This window comes from Peromyscus leucopus, chromosome 19 (assembly GCF_004664715.2).
Source record: "Peromyscus leucopus breed LL Stock chromosome 19, UCI_PerLeu_2.1, whole genome shotgun sequence".
In the NCBI taxonomy this organism is placed as follows: Eukaryota; Metazoa; Chordata; class Mammalia; order Rodentia; family Cricetidae; genus Peromyscus; species Peromyscus leucopus.
The window spans coordinates 51,311,251-51,332,964 of record NC_051079.1 but is presented as its reverse complement, the minus strand read 5'-3'; the positions used below and the strand labels follow the sequence as shown (position 1 = coordinate 51,332,964).

At 39.9% G+C, this 21,714-nt stretch overlaps 1 protein-coding gene across 1 annotated transcript in view; it reads right to left on the bottom strand.

The window, feature by feature from the left end:
• Positions 1-21,714, bottom strand: part of Wdr7 (WD repeat domain 7) — a 301,023-nt gene that overhangs the window by 21,702 nt on the left and 257,607 nt on the right.

Here is a 21,714-nt window from a genome sequence, read left to right as displayed (position 1 = left end):
TACAGTATATTATAATATCCCCTGAAAGCAGTTACACACATGTATGTACAGGAAAATACATTAGAAAAGAGTAAGTTGTGTGACGCTTCTGTTGCTACTGCCTGGAAGTACTGAGAAATGGACTCACGAAAGGCTAGTTACTTAGAGCCAGAGGCTAAAAGGCTGCTTCGTAGAATGCATTTTCTAGTTTTCAACAGGCCTCAATGGACAGTGCTCCCACCATGTCCCTTGGGGAACCTTAACCACAACTTACCATCCTCAGCCAGGAAGCCTTTCCTGTAAACCGTCTCCAAGTGCTCTTTTCCTAGAACTGTAGTCTATCACTCCGTAGTAGATCTGGACATGTCACAGCAGACACTTCTTTCTTTTCAATAAGCCATCCATTTTTGCTCAATGTATAATACTGCCTATTGACCCAGGATTGGTTGGCCAGAAGAGTCTCAGTCCTTTTGTTCTCCAGCTCTAAATCTAAAACTATGTCTTACTGTCTGCTCGTATTTCTATTCAGCTAAAAAGATAAAAGACCTAGAAAGCATTTAAACAAGTTCCAGAATCTGCAAGTTCAAACTTCTATGCATGACAGACCAGAAATTTATTATGATCTCTATTAAATAAACAGCACGGTGACAGGATGAACCATAAAATTTTTCTCTGAAGGAAACCTCTAGATACTCTCTAAAACAACCTAAGTTTTTTTGAGAAAAAACTAAACCACACAGCTCGAGCCTACAGTGTACTGTGAGTTCTAGCAGGGCTTTTTTTTTTGTTTCTGCAAGCTTGTGAACAGTGGTTCGGTGAGGTATGGCTATGTGAACTTTCTGATTCTCAACAAGCCAATCCTCTTCCAAAAAAAGAAGTTTACAAAATCACAAAAAACAAACAAACAAAAAAAAAAACCCAAAAAACAGGAGCAGGACCTGGGAGGAAAAACCAATCTGTCTAGAGAGAATATGGCGTTACTTTTAATTAATGCAACATTCAATAGTAGGACTTGAAAATAAAAATGAATATTCAATAAGGAATAAAACCAGGATTTTTCCATCATTCTTAATCAATACCTTCCTTATTAAGAAAAATATCAAAAGAGATTCTACAAAATCAGGGAAATCAGATACAAAAAATGCACCATTATTATTTAGTTAAGTCTTTTCTTCCCCACGGTCACTGAATAATTCTGTTTTATGACAGCCTTTTAAAAATATAAATGTAATTCTGGTTAATTAAACACAAATACTAATACATCTCTGAAACTATTTCAGAGAGGAAAGAATTATATAGTCGGATTTTAGTTTAAGGACATCCGTCTTAAACCTTCCTGCACATGCCCAAACCCTGCCTCCTTCCGTGGTTACCAGGCCAGTTTCCTGATGTCCAGCACCACTCTACTGTGAGATGAGAGTGCAGGAATTTGTCACAGTCAATTTTGCCTCAAGATACCTGAAATATAGATGAATTCTACCAATGGTGGAGAGAGAGCAGCTAACAGGGGTCAGAAGAGAACAGAACTCCCTTCAGTTCCCAGGACTGCCTTATTTAACAAAGCCGTGACATGACCTCCTCTCTTACAAAGCGGCGAGCTTCTGCCCTAACTGGTATCTGCTAGTTCCTTCTTTTCTTTTCTTTCTTTCTTTCTTCCTTCCCTTTCCCTCTCTCCCTCTCCCTCCTCTCTCTCCCTCCTTCTTTCCCTCCCTCCCTCCTCTGTCTGTCCGTCCATCCTTCCTTCCTACCTTCTTTTCGTGTGTACATGTGTATACGCACATTTGTAGGTCAGAGGACACTGACTTTTTCTTTTACCCCCTGCCTTATTTCTTCAAGACAAGGTCTCTTACTCAATGTATAATAAGGCTGGTGGGATCCTCTTATCCAAGGAAAGGTGGATAATCCTGCCTCTCTCAGCCTGGGATTACAGGTGTGCCTGGCCATTCCCAGCTTTTGATGTGGGTGCTGGAGATTTGAACTCAGACCCTCGGGCTTGTACAAGCCATTGAGACATCTCCCCAGGCCCTGTATTCCTCTTCACTCCTCGTTTTATTTACTATCCTTCTTTCTATCCCTCTGGCATTGTTTAACCTATTGCATGAGATGTTGGTAGAAGCATTAACTTGTTATAGTTATATTAGTTATATTATTCCTTGATTGCTTTTGCCTACCATAATAGGAATATCTCTTCTTGGCTTTCCCTAGGAAGTCTTTCCTGCCTGGTTCTACACTATATTTTTCCTGATCAATTTTTCTTTTTCCTGAGCCATTTTCCTAGACATCTTTCAAGGTCTTCGGCAGCTAATATTAACATAGCTGCTCACCCCATAGAGAAGCAGTGAAAAGAGGCGTCCCTTCCCTTTCTCATTATTTTCGTCACTTCAGAATAAGTGTCTTAAGCATCCTATAGTTTCTCTTTTGTCCAAACCTTCGTTTAGTACATAATCTATTATTATCATGTTAGATATATTGTTTCTTAAGGTTTATTTGGTAAGTAAAGGATTTATCTCTAATATATCTACCCAAGAATTACTTTTCTGTATTTCTGTGCTAAAAACCCCTTCCCTGCAGCCCTAAAGTCTCCACTGGGTTTACTCTCCTCTACAAAGAAGCAAACAGACCAGGTGGATTCCACGGCACTTGCAAGATGTGGAACTCATTATTATTTTCCAGGAAGTTTCAAATCAAGTTAAGAATTTTGTCTTACAGAAATTTTCTGTGAATACCTTTATATGTTTCCTAAAATAAAGCCTTACGAATATTCTTAGAGATAACTTTCGCAGAGGACAGCTTCAGACACTCAAAGGCCTGAGATGAATTGTGCCTTCTGTATGGCACATCCTTTTCACTGTTCGTTGGGAATCAGTGCCAAACGCTTACTCTCTTTAGTTACTAAGTGCTGTAATACACCACCAAGAACTTGGAACAATAAATAAATAAGGCCTGTCATTTCTCAGATATTCAATCCTTCTAAATTTTTAAAGACATTGTCTTAATTTAGAGACAGGATATTCTCATTTATTTCTCTGTTATAAATGACCATTTAAATGACATTCAAATCCACAAAATACTATTCCTTAAGTAAGTCTATGCAAATAGCTTTACAAATTTTATGTTTTTATTCTTTATAAATATTTTCACAGTTACTATATGCATCCTTGGACGCCTAACTGACTGAAATGGATCTCATTTCTCCAAGTCATCATTCCTTAAAAGAATTCCATGTATGAGGTGCTATAAAAGACAACAGCAGCTGGGCGGTGGTGGCGCACACCTTTAATCCCAGCACTCAGGAGGCAGAGCCAGGTGGATCTCTGTGAGTTCGAGGCCAGCCTGGTCTAAAGAGTGAGATCCAGGACAGGCACCAAAGCTACACAGAGAAACCCTGTCTCAAAAAACCAACCAACCAACCAACCAACCAAGCAACCAACCAACCAAGCAACCAACCAACCAAGCAAACAAACAGCACAGTAGAAGATACAGATGCCAAGTGACAAGGCTTTAATTAAACTCTCTCCTGGAGACTATCAGGAGCATTCCCACTTTCATAATGTAAGAGGGGTTTTCTGATTCAATTCTACTAAATAAAAGCCTCAACTGCACTGTCAGTTTGCACGTAGAGAGACGGCAGCCGTGGCCTTTACCCCCTCAGAGAACAGCCAGGCTGCCCTACTGTGCACCTGACCCGGCTGCACTCCTCTCTAGTTTCACTCCCCACAGAGCACAGAAGAACCACGTGTGTGCCGGGTGCTCCTGGAGGCCAGAAGAAGGTATTGGAACACTTGGAACTAGAGTTAATAGATGGTTTTGAACTGCCATATGGGTGCTGGGAATTGAACCCAGATCCTCTGGAAGACCAGTCAATGCTCCTAACCACTGAGCCATCTCTCCAGCCCTACCACTTCTTATTCTTAAGATGACAATAATCATGCAAAACGATCTAAAAGTTAACAGGATATTGGAATGGAGGTGCTCAGTATTGCTGCAATCATAGGAGAACTCGAGTGTCCGCGAGTTTTCAGTTAGTTCCATAGACATGCACACAGAGGGCAGTGCAAATGGTCCTTCAAACAGTAATGAGTGAACAGTCATAATTGTTCTATTTTAGCCAACATCATAAAGTAGCTGTTGTACAAGCAAAGGAAGGCCTGGGTCCCCAAGTGCTTACCACACACAACAACAAGTTATCTGCCTGATTCTCGTAGAATATGTATCCAGTAATGTAAAGAGCATCCGGGGAGATGACTGATCACTTTACAGGAAAATACCTTTCTATGAAAGGGTTTCCTATAAATTAGTGTGCACAGGAAAAAAGAGACACACATCCCCCTTGCGGAGACAAGCTCCTTTGACAGCCTGGGCTAAAGTGCTCTGCTGACACAGAACCGTCACAGAGCTGAAAGCTGAAAGAGCCTGCCTAGGGAGACCGGGTAAATCAGATACATTTCTGCACTTCTTCTGATACAAATTCAATTGTTTACGAGCCTTTCTCCAGACACAATGTCAGTTTCCAATTGCAGTACTGGGTGATGTAGCTTCAGAGCGGGTCAGCACTTTACTGTTGTCCCAGGCAGCCTGGTCTCATAGCACATGGCTTCATTCCCAAGGAGAAGGGAAAATAACCTAAATTGATAACTATGTCAACACTGGTGTGTGTGTGTGTGTGTGTGTGTGGGTGTGTGTGTGTGTGTGTGTGTGTGTGAGCTTGCTTTTGAGACAGGGCCTCACTATGTGGCTCTGGCTATCTTGGAATTCTTTAGGTAGACCAGTCTGGCTTTGAACTCATAAAGCTTTGTCTGCTTCTGCTGGGATTAAAAGCCTGGGCAACCATACCAGGCCCAAACATTTTTTTTTTCTTTTGAGAAAAGCTAAATATCAGGTAGAAACTTCAGAAAAACGGCTTTGTTTGCTGGATGCCAAGTTCTTGATATCAGGTCTGCTTCCTGAAGTCCTTCAGGATTTCCATAGTCTGGCTGTTCTAAACTAACCCAGAAGGCTTTTCCACTTTCCTTTCCTAGGAGGTCAAGTGATCAGTCTAGTCATAGAGCTGCTCTTCACACATACCCAGTTATTTCATTTCCTTCAACCGATTTGACCTGTGCAGGAGACAGACTACAGAGGCAACTCCCTGCAATATTAGCACACTATATAGCTTCAACTTCGGGAGGCATAAAAGAGTTTCAAGAATTGCTGGTCACTGGCATAGTGAGCTAGCCTGCAGGAGAATCAGCAGAAAGTTCCTGAGTCTCCATCACTGACAACTCTGGTCAACATTTAGACTTCTTTCATTCATGGCCAAATGCTTGGCATACAGCTAATAAAGCCGTGGGATGTCCTTTACCAAAAATCTTAACAAATGCTGCAGGTCCTGGACCACCCTGCCTCTAAACTTGAAGTTCAGTGGAACACCTGTGAGGCAAGTGATGAGCCACAGGGCTGGATGGAAGAAGGAGACAGAGCACACGAAGTCTGTCCTACTTCATCATTGTGTGATGAAATACACTGTTCTCCCAGGCAGTTCTTAGCTAGTATTCAGAGAGGTTCTCCATCACCATTCCAGTTCCATATGACTCTAACCTTAAACATTTAATTCATACTCCAAATTAGTATTTAAGACTTTAAAAAAAGAGTTAATTATACCTGTTAGAAATGCAGTATTTTCTATTTTAGATTAAATTCAATCCTTATTTTAATGGTAAAATTAGCATAAAAATCCATTTCCTTGGAAATAACCTACATCAAGACCCCATTTGAATTCTGTCTTTATCCTGAGTCTATCACTTCTGGGATGCTTAGCTTGTTAAGGAGCACTCTATGCAGACAGCTCTTCTTTACAGAGATATTCTATAGTTCCTTTACATCACAGGTTTTAATGTGCAGGAAGCTGAGGTGCTGTGTACAGTTAAGAGTCCACACACACACCAGGCACCCTGTCCTGCCTCCCAACACTTTGCTACACTGACTTGTTTAATGTGGAGTGGATTCTCAGGCTGGGGAATGTTACAGAAAACCCACTGTCTTAACTGAGACAGGCCAGGACAGAGGAAGATGTCTGATTAGATGAATTGCCCTTTTCCATTGTAAGTGGCTCTAGACAAGCAACAGCATGTGCTAGAGGTCACAGTAACTGAGCCTCCATTGCCTTTTCAATGTCGGCTGGCTAATGTGAGTGATCGGATAAAAGAAAAATGTTAAAAACTGGGCAAAAATGTTTATATCAAAAATGGTATATTTGAAAGGCATGAATAGTCCTAACATGAAGTCATAGAGAGAAACTTAACTGCAAGGTACGGCTCCTACTCCCGATGGCTCATGCCTTTCAAGAGAGCTCCACATACATTCTGAAGCAGTGTTCTGGAATTTTCATTTTATTAACATCCGCTGTGTCACCAGTGAGCCATTTCAAATGAGAGCAAGTTACTACATGCTTAGAAAAGGCAGTTCCTTTCTTTCTTTCTTTCTTTCTCTCTTTCTTTCTTTCTTTCTTTCCTCTTTCTTTCTTTCTTTCTTTCTTTCTCTCTCTCTCTCTCTCTCTCTCTCTCTCTCTCTCTCTCTCTCTCTCTCTCTCTCTGTTGCTTGCTTAAGTTTATAATCACTTGTGATCCTGTCGACATCCACAGGGCCTTAAGATCCAAAAGCTCATTTTGTTTAATGCACTCTAAAGTTTTCAGTGTTGCCCCCACACCCCCCCCCCCGTGTGTGTGTGTGTGTGTGTGTGTGTGTGTGTGTGTGTGTGTGTGTGTGAGAGAGAGAGAGAGAGAGAGAGAGAGAGAGAGAGAGAGACAGCACTCTGCAGTCCAGTTTCACATGGTTGCTCCCCTTCTTCAAGACCATTCCAAGCTCATCTGATTAGTTCCTCCCTCACTATGTCTAAAGTGGCAGCAGCAAGTGAGAGGTAGGGCATTCTCCATTCTCCGGGCCTTGGGTCTAGTCAGGAGAACCAGAGGTAAGCAAGCAGCCTGAACTCCAACACTAAGGGGACCAAGTCCACACAGTGTCAACAGCAGTTCAGCCAGGGAACTAGTGACGTGTTGAGCTATTGTCAGGCTTATGAACAGATGAGGACAAGAGTTAATTTCACTAAAAACAGTGAGGTACAAGATGAGAGGAGAGAGATACTAAATAAAGAAACACCATCGGCAAAGACTTTAAGGTCAGGGAGAAAAGCTGATTGTTCTAAATAAAAAATAAGTCAGTCAGTCTGGGCCGAGAGCAGGCCAGAACAGCAAGCAGGTTAAAGTAGAAAACCATGGCATAAACAGATTTTACTTAATAAGTATTATGAAAATTATTTATATTATATAGAGTAGCATACATTATAGTATCAATATTTCTATTAATCCAATATTTATAGAGTTGCATCTAAAAACCATTATGGGAAGTTTCAAATTATATCAAGGTAATCAAAACAGAACTGAAAGTATCAGTCATGATTACTTTATTAATTATGATTAATCATAATTGCTTTATCTTGAACTGTCTTCCTTCTCTTCCTGCACTGATCCGAAGTAATCTTTAAAGCCTTAAGACCTTATCTGCTGTGAATTGACTATAGGTTGGTGTGAGGGAAAGGGCCACAGTTAACAAAAAGGCACCACACTGCAGTTTCTAGTGACTTAGAGAAGCACAGGACTTCCACTGGCCTCTGGTTCACAGCTCAAAGTGTCACCTCTCTCTAGGTGGCCTGGTGGCAGCTTCTGCTCTTCCTCGCCCAGGTCCTCTATCAAAATTTTACTATGCCATGATCTGCCAACATAGCTGTGATGGTCTTGGATTAGGAAAGTCACTGGTTTCATATAGAATTCTATGCTATTTTATATAAGAAATTCTGTTTAGTATCCTGCTTAGATGGCATAATGTTATTAAGAAACAAAATTAATGTAAGCACCAAGCAGCCACAGGGTAATAATGACGCTGTTTACTTCCCATATGCAGAAGGATCTCAGTCTCACTGGGTCCTGTCAACTCATTTAGAGGACACTTACTATGGACTTGAGTGTAAGAAGATTTTAGTTTAAAATCAAATGCTGTTTAAGTATGAACAAACTTGGCCATGTAAGCAATGGGGTCTGTGTGTGCCAGCAGAGTGGTCAAGATTGAAATATTCTTGGCCTTTACCAGGAAGGAAACAGTAACTACAGGAATTAAGGTAAGTATCACCAAGTATATTAAGGAAACAGAATTTTCTATGAGAGAAATAAAATGGAACGACCAAATATTATAAGTCATTTAATAGTAAGTAAGTACCAGAGTCCCCAGTTTTGGCTTGATAGCAATTTTTCCTTAAATGATAGTACTTTGCCAGGAAAATTATTATATTAACTCATACCTAAATTCATAGTTTCCACATACTTCAAATACCTGTTACATGACAAGAAGGTCTATAAACCAAATCCACATGCTGGACAACACTAGAACTTCAACAGGGAATTAAGACATCCTTCTAAAGTAAATTCTTTTAGATCTGACATGAACATCAAAAGATAAAGCCGTAACATGATTGAATTACTTGTATTAAGTCACAAACTCTTGAGAAAAATTAACTTACAAGGACTTTTTTTCTTTAGAAACAATATATAATTTTTGTTATATGCATTATGTATTAGTTACTAGCCATATAGCCACTTGACAGTAAATTTACCACATTAAAAATGAAATATTGCCGGGTGGTGGTGCACGCCTTTAATTCCAGCACTCCGGAGGCAGAGGCAGGTGGATCTCTGTAAGTTCGAGGCCAGCCTGGGCTACATAGTGAGTTCCAGGAAAGGCGCAAAGCTACACAGAGAAACCCTGTCTCGAAAAACAAAAACAAAAAAACAAAAAAAAAAAAACAAAAAAAACAAAAAAAAAATGAAATATATAAAAACTTACTTCCTCAGTCTCAAGAACTATATACAGCTAGATTCTACAATATCAGAAAGTAAAGATACTGAACATTTTATCAACATCGAAAATTCTCGATGTAGCGTGTTTCAGAAGACTGCATTAATTTGAATTCATGTTGAAACATTCAAAAGCTAGCCCCAGTATTTTCATTACTTCTTTTCTTTTTAAATCTCTTTCTCTCTCTCCTGAGAAATATATCATCTGAAATGTGGTCTCTTCAATGACATTCAAAACAAATCTACAAGAAATAATTCAGGTTTTTTTTTTTTTTTTTTTTTTTTAATGACAAGCTAGAGTCGACATAGGGAATACAAATTATTTTCCCTCAAAAGTTCAATCAAACAGAATATAGATAAGTAGTTAGTAATCTCCCCTTTCACACTATTTTTAACAGGAATAGTTGCAAGCTGTAGGTTATAAAAAGCTTCCCAGTATAGAAATCCAATTACTATATCCTAGAGAACTTTCAAGAGTTTGCAAACATCATTAGCCTAAAAGTATGCACTATTCTGAGTTCACAAGAATGCCCAACTTTTGCCATTCATTAAATGGGTTGCCAGAAGTCCCCACAGTGGAAAATGTATCTGCCTTCCCTGAGACCTATCTTCAGAGGAAGCTTAACCTTTAAAACACAGTGAGGTTATTAAGTTTCCTTTAGATGTGTACTTGTAAGTTCAACTATTTTCATCTAAACAATGAAATACGAGCTTGTGGATTCAAACTGTTAAGATTTGAGCCAATAACTTTATAAAATCAGCTACTTGGTTTGGGTGAGCAGGTAAGCAAGGAAATGCCAATTTCACCTTCGCTCAAATGGTGTGCATGCATCAGTGGTATCAATGAGCAGCAATGTGGCATGTTTATCATGAGATAATCACACCCGTAGAGGTTTAGAAGCACTCAGCTGAACCTTGTGACTCACAACACACTTGGGGCGTCATTATCTCACGATAACCATACTCCCTGTCAAGCCTTATTGCTTAATTAGGGGTTATGAAGGTGATAAGACTAAAAGAGACTGGATGAACAGCACCAGAGATGAATGATACCTTAATCAACCTAAAGCTGGGACTGAAGGAAACACAGTGAACATACGCAGTACGTTCTGTGGTGCTTGCAGAAACATTTGTTAATAATGAATGAGGAGAAACACTGTCTGCAGTCACAGATTATGTGAACTGCATTTTCCACGAGACTTGATTTCATGATCAATAATTTCAATTGTGTTTTCATACAGTATGCAAAAAACATCCCCAAAATTAGTGGTAACAAAATTTAACTGTGATTTGTGATACCTAGTTATACAAGACCAAACATGAGGTTTAGGTATTAAGTCTGCCAGGGATCAGTAACATCCATGCCACATAAGATTTGAACAAATTAATCTGGAACCAAATTTTAAAATAACATGATTAAAAATAACCAATTAGGAAAGGAAAGAAAAATTCTAATACTAAAAGTCTCTTTAATCCATTCACAAATTTTTAACTTTCATTCTTTTGTTCTATTTTTATAAACAACTGCCATATTTGGGAGAAGAACACGGCTCCAGATCCAGTGTGCTTGGAGCTGCTTTTCAATTCACTGTGAAACATCAATTATCTTTATCAAATAACAGCATCTCATCTCAGTCCATTATCAAGATGGAGTCTTATTTCAGCTGGACCACAGCCCTATCTGTATATCAGGGCTGGCCACAGTGGCAGAGCATGAGTGAAAGGCTGTGAAATAATCAATAATAATCATCAAATTGTGGTTGAAAGGTTGTGAGGATGGAAGTTTTTGATGAAACCTCACTTTTTTTTTTATTTTGGTGCAGATGATAAGGCTTAACCTTTGCAATACCTGATACCTAAGACTCTGTTGAGGGAGTCTCCTGTACACTTAAACATGGTTCTGAATTCCCAAGACAAAGGGGCATACTTGGGTTTAAATGGAACATGAACCTTATACTATCCAAACTATCGGCATAAAGAACTCTAACTGTAAATGAGGTTACTTAAAGCTGACACTCAATTTAGATACAGTGCCCAGAGCTTGACTGGCTGTGAGTGCTGGGTCCATGCAGGTAAAAACCAGAAAACGCTGGACAAAGTTTTCAGGACAATGAGTGAAATGTACCCTATCACTTTTATCAGAAGTCAAGGAACCCAGAAATGAAAAGGCCTCTGCTTGAGGCAAGAGGCTTAGTGGTATCTATCAGCACCACAGTACTGGTGAAACTGTGCGGTGTGTCAGTACCACATTCAATGAATATACCTAATACAATGTTTTCAAAAGAATTTTAACCATTATAATAAAAATCATTAGAGTGAAACTGTGCAGTGTGTCAGTACCACATTCATTGAATATACACCAATACAATGTTTTCAAAAGAATTTCAACCATTATAATAAAAAACATTAGAGAGACTTAAGAAGAATGGAAGAAATATGTGAATTTGAGAGAAGGCGTTGCAATGCTTTCCCTCTGATGTCTCTGGCTTTGTTTGTGATTTGGTTTTCTGAAATAAGGTCTTCCTTGTATAACTCAGAGTGGCCTTGACCTTTCTGTGTAGTCTATGCTGTCCTCAAACCCATGACCTGCCTGCTTCATGTGGACATTCCAGGGTTCCTGTGCAAACCTAGGCAGGCAGCACATGGAGGCTGCACTGTATCATGCCAGTCCCTAAAACAACACTTGCTAAAAGCTTCCACTCGTGACTTGTTAGTTTAAAGTGGATTGATATTTTTAAAAGCGGTTATTTACAAAACTATGTATCTTTCAAACCTAAAACCAATCCTTTAAAATCTAGTAAAGGAGGAAGATGTGAACACTAAATCTATAAACCAATAAAAAGAAATTATTATTTCAAAACGTGAAAAAAAATTACTTGTGGTTTGATGATACGAAGCTTAAAGGCCAGGGTCCTTTTCCTGTTTTTCTTTTAGTGGTGAAGCTCACAGTTACTTTACAAAGGTGAATGTATATAACAGACATTAATGAAATTAGGTTTGTTCAAGCATTTTTCATTTTCTTTGACTAACTGAAACATTCAAATTGACATCAACAAAAAGTAATCACTATATTAATAACCTCACCTGTAATTCTCTTGCTCTGACTTTTCTATAAAAATGTCTGGCCTAAGTCTAGAATATTATCTCTCTCTCTTTGGTGCAACACTACCTTGTATACAATAATAGTAGTTACAGTGCATTAAAATATTAGAAGTCAGTCTAGGAAACACCTGCCTGTTATTCTCTTGACTAGGAAAATAAATCCTGCCTTTCCAGGTCTCTAAGCTTAAAAAAAAAAAAAAAAACCAACCAAACAAACAAAAAACATGCAGCATAGAGAAATTATTGATGGTAATTCTGGATTGGGAAACATGTAGGTAGTAACAACATCTAAAATAGTCGGATACTAGTACAAGATAGAAAACCCTAATATTGACGAAAGACCTATGTTTAGAGAAAATCACTGAAATATATCTTAACTAGAAAGTAAATCTTTCAAGATAGCTAAGAAAGATTTTACTCACAACACTGAAGTATCTAAGACATCCAGACAAGAATAACCTTAAAATATGTACAATCGTAAATTGTACACTTCTAGAAGAAACCATATTGTCTACTGTAATAAACTTACAAAGCAGTACTAAATCATAGAACAATCCTTGTATGTATTTGAAAATTCAATGTGTCAAACTTAATCTTAATGCAAGATATACTTGGTTAATGAGCCTATTGTTTTAGAATTAATTTTGTATACATCATTCAAAATTTCACGTTAACAACAGATACAAAGCTAGCATTGACTTTTTAACGGCATCAGAAATGTAAACTGTGTATGGACTCTTACTACAGAGGTAGCTACTAAAACTATACAATACAAAGTCCTAAAATTGCTATCCTTTATCCCACATATAATAAATGTTCTCCTGAAACATTGTGGTGTTTGAAGGCTGAATCCATTGACTCCCAGAGCTGAGAAGCAATAAGATAGTATGTTTTATTATGAGTGTCATGGAGACGGTGTGAAAAATCAAGAGCCACAGGCAGTCAGCGGCAATGGGTCAATACAGCTCCCAGAGACACTGTGTAGATAATCAACAACAAGGCCTGAGGTTCTCTGCACTGCACACAGCTGAAGGGCAAATCAATAGAGCCAGGGGAAGGCCACTGCCCTGCTCTACTTCCCACAATACACCATGGCGACTTGAGGAAAACACTCCCAAATGAAAATAAAGCCAATGCTGGCTAAGCTACAATCCACTAGCCTCTTAATTCAGTCATACATCGTGTTCATCTCAGCTTCCCCAAAATCCAAACAGATTTCAATATACAGTCTGCATCACAACAAGGGAAAACAAAAAAGAGACTTTACTAATGGAACCAGGACAGAATTAGATAAACACAAACAGGGCAAACACAGTCTCAGGAAACATTTAGTGGGTCATCCTAAAACTAAAGTTCAAGCAAATTTTTCTGAGTACAAAAATCTATTTGGAGATTGTTCTATCTTGACTTTGGAGTCTACTATTGGTAATATTCAGACTATGTCATCCTTACCGAAAGAAGGACACGTAAGTAAAAACATGACAAATTTCATAAACTGTAAATTATATTTGAATCACATTTCAAAAAAAAAATAAAGCAAAGGTCCATTGTATTATAGTCCACTGGTTCTGAGAGCAACGTTTTGACAAGTGTTTGTATCTGACACCTAGTTAAATATATGGTGCTAATATTTCACATTTTTCAGTAAAAATTTATGGGTAGGAATATGTTGATTTATTATTTCTCAGGAAAAGGGTGATTTGTCACATCCATCACTCTGTTAATCATTACGAGTTATTTCTAAGTTCTCATGCAGAGCCAGCTTCCTCAAAACATAAAGAAAATGTGCTGGAAGAAAAAAAAAGCCTGGGAAATATTTTAAGCCTTATATTTGTTACTCAAATTTAAAAATTTTAACTCATAAAATGATAACATGAAGCATTAAAATGTACCCTAGGTCAAGCTCCAAAAAACTGTTACAGGGTTATGTGCAGTGTATGCCGACAGTGCCAAAATCAAAAGCATCTTAAACAAAGAAAACTGCCGTGTGCAGAACAGCGTGTGAGTGAATTTGGGAAGCAAAGCACCGATCTCCTCCAGCATTTTAAAAGCACGACATCTTATTTGTTCAGCCCTTAGCAAGAAAATTCATTGTCTGTCTCTCGGCCTCTCCTCTCATTTGCTGACTGCTGTTTTCAGGCAGCAAGGAAACAACTATATACCGTTTAGTGAGATGCTGAAATGCTACCATGAAAATACTCCAGATTGTGAATTAAAAAATAATTTACTTGTTGATGCTTATTATATTTTAATGTCTTGGATAATGATAGAGCTTTCTCTGTATGCTCAATTATTAAAATCTGGTGTGTATAAAGTAAATTTTAGACTTTGGGTCATGGTGAGAGAGTACATATAAATCATCCACTTTGAGCTCTTCTTGGTGTAATAAAGTTAAAAATAGGTTTCCATTTTTGAAAAGTTATATTACATTATCTGGTTTCTATGACAACAACATTGCAGTATGATATCAAACTACAGAAAAATCACGGCTTTTTTTTTTTTTTCTTTTTTAAGGGAAGTTGACCTCCAAAAGTAGTTTAAACATTTACTTATGTAGAAATAATGTAAAAAGTAATCAGGAAAATACAGGAGCAACTTCATTATTCACTATGACAGCTCAGACTTACATAGGCCTAATGATGGGAGTCTGACATGAAGAGAGACCCCAGTGTTTAATAAGTGGTTCCTGTGGGTTCCCTTGCTGTCCCTCCACACTGGCCTGTTATTTGAGACTTTGTGGTGAACTATTTAATTGTTGACTCTTCACCTGTGTGTCAACTCTGGTTGCAATCAGCTTGCCTCAATCCTGCTGCTGGGCTGCAACAGAGGCATGTATGACCAGACAGCTGTTGGATTTGCATGCTGCTCTCTCATTGGTTGAGAAAGGTGCTCTGCACTGACACACTCCAAGACACACATGGATTTCAGATGCTTGTTTCCAAAGCCAGGAACATTTTGCCCAGAGTACCCAAAACAGCCCCAGACACCATGGTATCATGGTGGCGCCGATTGTTCAGGTAATCCAAATTAAGAACAATTGACAATTCATTCCTATGGATATTACATTAGCAGATTAAAATGCCCTTGGTTACAATTGTGTCTGGTGGGATTTTCTGAAGTTCCATAACCACACTTGATCAATCCAGGTGATTTAAAATCAATGCCAAAGTCAGACGAAGGCTGCTATAAACATCTCTGTATTTGCTTTATGGAAATGGTGGGAAGCTGGAGAACAGCTCTTCCTGCATTGAGATGCAGAATCATATGAAAACCATGCAAGTCTGTGAGGCTACTTGTCTTCCTGTGGTAGAAATTCACAAGTGAACAGAACACTAGCTTGCTTACACACATGGGGGGTGGGATTTAAAAATCAAGCACAAGAGTAATTAGCTAATATACCAGAATGTGCTAGTGAGCAAGTAAACGGTACTGCATCTTTGGCAACAGTATATATATATCCCTTAACCATATACTGGTAGGGTTACTTACAATTTCTTTAATGAATATTCAGAAGATGAGGGCTCTGGAGAAGTCACTAAATTAACATATGGCTTTAACGACTCATTAAAATCAGGTATTGGTTTCTAGCCCAAACTTGGGGTATACTGCTCTGTGTCTTACTGTCTCAAAGGCCTCTTTATTACTCTCATTAGTGTAGAACTTAAAGTCTGTGACTCTTTGGGTTGGTTGGCATTGAATGATTATCACAATGGTTTACAGCAACAGTGTCAGCACACATCAGTATGTAGACAACATGCTGGAGTATCATGCTCGGGGCAAATTCAAAAGAAACATCTTTCATGTCTGTTTTAAACATACCTACTCCTGATGCATTACCTTGGTAATGGCAAGTCAGGTGCTCATTAGCAATAGACAATACTTGATAGTACTTAAAAAGATAATTTTGGTTGGGGACGTAGCTCAATTTGTAGAGTACTTGTCTAGCAAGTATGAAGCCCTGGGTTCCATCTCCAAGACCAGAAAAACTGGTCATGGAGGTACTTGATGGTAATTTCAGCATTCAGAAGGTAAAGGCAGGAGGAACAGAAGTTTAAGGATATCAGAAGGAATTTGAAATCAGCCTCGACTACATGAGACCCTTTCACAAACAAACATCTCCAAAAGCACTCCCCCGAAAAGCTACATCTTAAAAAGCCAGGCTGTCTATCACAATTGTCATCATAGAGGCTTAACCCAGTAACTTATGGAAACATGCAGAAACCCACAACCAAACATTAGGCGGAGCTTAGGGAATCCTGTGGAAGAGGGAGAGGAAGGATTATGGGAGCCAGCAACAGTTAAGGACACTACAAGAAAAACCACAGAATCAACTAACCTGGACTCATAGGGGCTCACAGAGATAAACCGACAACCAGGGAGCCTGCATGGGACTGACCTAGGCTCTCTGCACATGTTAGAGTTGTGTAGCTTGGTCTTCTTGTGGGACTCCTAACAGTGGGAGCAGGAGCTGTTACCTGCTTTTGAGATACTTTCCTTCTACTGAGTTGCCTCATCTAGCCTTAATAGGAGAGGAGGTGCCTAGTCTTCTTGCAACTTGATATGCCATGACAGGCTGATATACATGGGAGGCCTGACCTTTTCTGAAGAGGAAGGAGGAAGAGTGGATGGGAGGGGGAGGTGTTGCGGGAAGTGGTGGGAGGAGAGAAGGAGGGAGGGGAAATGGAGAATAGGCTGGGGAAAACTAACTAACTAATTAATTAATTATTTAAAAAGCCAGGCTGTTGGGGGACGTCTTTTTGTACGCTGTGAATATATGTTGTTCCCATTGGTTAATAAATAAGCTGCTTTGGTCTATGCAAGACACTTTAGAGGCAGGCAAGAAATCCAAGGAGACAGGAAAGAGAAAGGCGGAGTCTAGAGAGAGCGAGCTAGCCACTGAAGGAGCAACATGTAATGAGATGCAGGTCAAGCCACAGAACACATGGCGATACATAGATTAATAGTTATAGGTTGAGTCAAACTATAAGAGCTAGCTAGCAAGAAGCCTGCCATAGGTCATACAGTTTGTAAATAATATTAAGCCTCTGAATGATTATTTTATAAGTGGCTATGGGACTGGAGAAAACTTTCAACTATACCAGGCTGTCTTTTTTCTCGTGTTTTTCTGGCCAAGCTCCTTCAAAGTGGTTTATACAGCCTGCCTCCCACTGGCTCCTTTGCTGCCAGACTTTACATCATCCCTGGACCAGGATTCCTTCTGTAAAGATACTGCTAACCATCTCTTGTTAGAGCTGTTCTCATTTGACTTTCCATGCCTTTCACAGCACCTCCCCCTCTTCACACTCCTCCTGTGGAATCTAAGACCCTTCTGATTTCCTCCACCCCCTCAAACCATCCACTCTCACATTCTCCCTCCTACCCACCTTAGATGCTGAAGATTTTTGTGAAGAGTTGGCAATAGTGTTCTATGTTCACATGGCCATGCTCTAAGTACATGAACATGCTCTGAGGTCTTCATTTTGACATCTGGCCCAGACACATCTTCTGTGCTCTAGAGTCATGCAGGCAGTTACATAGAAGTCATCTGTTCAAGACTGTTCTATAAAGGCTAACATCAAACTAAACTACTGATGTTGTTACTCCTTATGCCACAGACCTGCTCTTCCGGTGTCTCCCAGCCAATCACTTGCTCATGCTCAAACCTGCGAATGTTCTCAAGGTCTCTCTTACTTACCATAGGTACTGTGCACAAGTTCAGCCCATTTTATCCTTAGACATTATTTAAGCTGGTCTGTTTCTTCTAGTCTTACTTACCAACCTAGGCTGCTACTCTCTCTGGACTCAAATACTTAGCAAATGGCCTCTGACTGTTCTTTCTATTTCCACTTTGTCCTCACATGCCCCTCACAGCAGCCAAAATGATCTTTTACAAAAGGTAATTTAGGTCATTATATTTGTTCAAAATTCTATGGTTCCTCACAAGAATGATTTAAAAATATTTCATCTTCACCTGCAAAGCCCCCTGTCACTTGGCTCTGGACCATCTTGTAGACAGGCAACTCAGACCCTGCCCCCCATCCCTTTTTTTCCCCAATTAACTTCTTCAAGATTTAACCTCTCTCTGACCTCAAGGCTTTTGAATGTGCTCCTCTTACTCAATGCTTCTGTAACTCTTACTAACTTTGTGTAACTTAATGTACCTTTGAGTTAAATGCTATTTCTTCAGAAAGGGCTGATGTCACCCTCTCTGACTTCCTTGTTTATACTCACATACATTTTAGTTCTCTGGTGACATTACCACAGCTGCTGAATGATAATGAGTGTCAGCCCGAGGCTTGTACATGGGGAACAACAGTAGCCTAGGCGAGGACATTACAAGATGCCTTTTCATATTAAAGTGGTTGAGTGCAGGGGAGGGCTCAGAAACTTGTAACAGTCTACAGCTCTGTAATGGAATGACTGGGGAGCAAGCCCAGATCTTCTCCACTTCTCATAAGGATCTAAAACCTGAAAAGTGCTCTCTGCGGAGGCAAGTCCCCTCTAGTCCTCTGTCATGATCTCTTGGTAGAGAAGCCTCAACAAAGAGCTGTAAGTGCTAGGCAGGGCAGAGTTCTGGCTGTTGGATGGGGAGGCAGCTAAACGCTTAGTGGCTTATGTCCTGGCAGTGGCTTCAGAACCACAGCAGCCAAAACGACTCTCTCCCAGTCCTCTCTGTGGAGAAAGCATGAGTTTCTTCCCGGGTATGGAAATGCATTATTTCGATGGTGTACAGTACTGGTACCGTGGTAAATAATTTGAATGGATACTTCAGCCGGAAAAAAGATCCCACCAAATGGGAGAGACAGCCAGAAGTTGGAAAAGCCTCAATTCAGCACTTTATCTGTATTCTGCAAAAAGTCCCAATTAGAGGCAGAACTACAAGGGGCTAAAGGTAGTGATGACTCTGTCAGTACATTTCTATTAGTGATTTTATCTGCTAGAGGTTCCCTTCAGTTGTAATCTGAAAGAACTGAAAAGGTGTCAGTCAGCAGGGAAACTGGTCAGAAAAGAAAGCTAGCAGTGTTCCTAGCACTCCTGGCTTCCAGCTCAGGTAGGAAGTAGGTAAAATGAAAGGGGACCATACTTAAATGCAAAAGCAAAGCCTAGAGAAGCTAGAGCTAGGTGAGCTTGGGACAGGGAGAGAGATATCTGGATAGAAGGATTAATCAAGACCCTTAACTAGAACCTAAAATTTCAAGATTTTAAGTAATGTTTTAAAGACGTCATCAGGGTATGTAGAGCATAATTTCAATTTTTTCCTAGGGGAGCATTGGGCTCCCTCTAACCCTTCTGTGTTGCTGCTACATTATTTTTTTCAATGATAATACAAGTACACCTCAAATTCCAGACATCCTAAGCTCCATTTTAGTCTATATGGTTCCAGATAGAAGTCATTTTTGTGTGTGTGTAATTTCTGAAATTACTTGATTTCATAGACCTCGAGGACTGAAAAATTGACACAATAATTCACATGCAGGTTTTCCCCACCCTGTATCCTATTTTTTATTCAGCATAAACAGAGTTCCTAACTTCTAGCCTGCCACAGATTTACCTAGAGGTGTTCTATAAGATGTAGATGCCTGGATCTCTGCCTCCGAGGTTCTGACTCAGATTGGAAAGAACAATGCTGAATCTCGATGCCTAGAGAATGAAGGCAAATGAACCCTTAGATGGCCAGACACACTGTGATACATCCCTACATAAAGGAGACATTGGCTTTTTGTTATAATTAATGATTTTTTTTCTTGAATGGCCTCTGTAATTTTCAAAAGTACTTTCAGACATTTCTGTGAAGCACCCGAATTTTCTGGCCCCATTTTCTCCTTTTACAAAGATAAGGATGTGGGATGAAATTATTTCATTCTCTAAAAAGATTATTTTGTGTTTAACATACAGTTGGCACTCAGAGTATGCTGAATGAATGCATTATATACACGATTATTGCACAAAAGTCGTCATGGTTAGTATTACAAGTGTATAAATAGGGTTTTAGACCTAACAACTTCAGGCTCAGAAAATTAAGTAGCAAGTTAGTGAATGGGCTTAAGAGTGACTTTCCTGGTTCCTCCTTGGGTGTTGAAATGTAGGGATTAGACAGTAAAGTGGAGGACATGCTTGTATTTTGTATTCATCACACTCCTGAAGAATGACAAACTGCTGTCTACGTATAATGGCATGTAAGCTGCTACCTTCTTTAACCTCTGACTACTGAAGAGGCAGTAATTTTTCAGAGGCTTGATATACGTTTCTCTAAGCAATAGATCTGGGTGAGTTATAGCTGTGTCCTTGTAGATTTACTGCTTTAAGGTTTAATTCATCTCTGACAAGACATTTACATAAATTACAGCAACATAGTAACGGGCCATATGCCGGGTTTTCACCCAGGGAACTGCCAAGAGGATTGTGGGAGCCGGTCCCCTCATTCTGTACATGTGAGAAAGGAGCACCTGGCTTGGTGTGATGGCCATTCTACTCAGGATTCTTTGCTTCTCTCGTTCTGTGGAGTAGACTCTGTGTACACTACCTTGCTCTGCATAGTAAGTATTCTAGATTAAGACTGTCACCTCAGGGGACAGCAGAAATAAGCTTCAAAGTGTAGCCCCAGCTGGGTGGAGGAATGGGGGAAGGGAAGGTTCACAGGGCAGGCCCGGCCTTCTCACTAGTCATTGGCCAGGCCTCTGAGTGGGTAACTGAATGGGTAGGAACCACATCTCTGGGATCCACCCTGTGCTCTTTCTGTGTACCCAAGGGGAAAAAGAGACCATTGCTAAGTTTATTATTAATGTCTACTTGATCTTAAGATGTTTCCTATGGATGTGGTTTTTGGTTTTAATGACTGCCTAAACATGAGCCAGGCAAGGAAGACACTAACAGACATACTAAAGTGGACCAGGGAACGCCCATAAGGCCTCAATCCAATACAAAGAACTACAGGCAACTAAGGGACACTGAGTGTGAAACAGTCTTCCCCAGGGAAGAGCATACCAATTGGTTATCCAGTACCAAATGGTCAGCCGTGAAAACACACACATACAAGTAACATTATACAGAAGGAGTGGGTTATGTTTAGTAACACACATACATGCACACACACATGCACACGTATATGCACGTGCACACGATGCATGCATACTGTTGATCCTGAGAAGACTAAGCTGAAGTGCACACCATGATCCTGCCCCCCTCTATGGGCTTCATCCCCACCTCCTCTAGTACACTCACATACTCTAACACCTTTCCTTGGGGCACTCCAAAATTCTGACATCATAAGCTTCTGCATCATAAACTAAATGATAGTTCCAAGCTTCTGCTGGCATTTTATCCTCTCTGCAAAGTCCTCCCCCCATGTAGCCACATGAGGAATACCTCCTCATGGATCAGCTCCAACCATATGGCCTTCAGGGGTTTCTTCCTGCTCCTATCCCATTACTGAATCTACCTTCTCGTCCTGTGTGACCTATGAGGTTCACTGCAGCTCAAGACATTTTCACCTTGTAAGCCCTTCCAGACTGTACACACAGGTGCCCACCAACTAAGACAGTCCTTTCTGCATGGTGTGATACCACGTTAGCCTTTTAGCCATTGTGTGTTAACAACAGAAGGACAGAATTGCTCCACAAACTTTTCCAGTAACTGAGGCTCTCTCTTCTCCCTGTTTCCATCAACCTAGCTGGACCACCTGTAAAGCATGCTAGTTACTGTTCTGTCTCTTATTCCACTCGCTAGGGCTCTTTTTTTTTTTTTTTTTTCC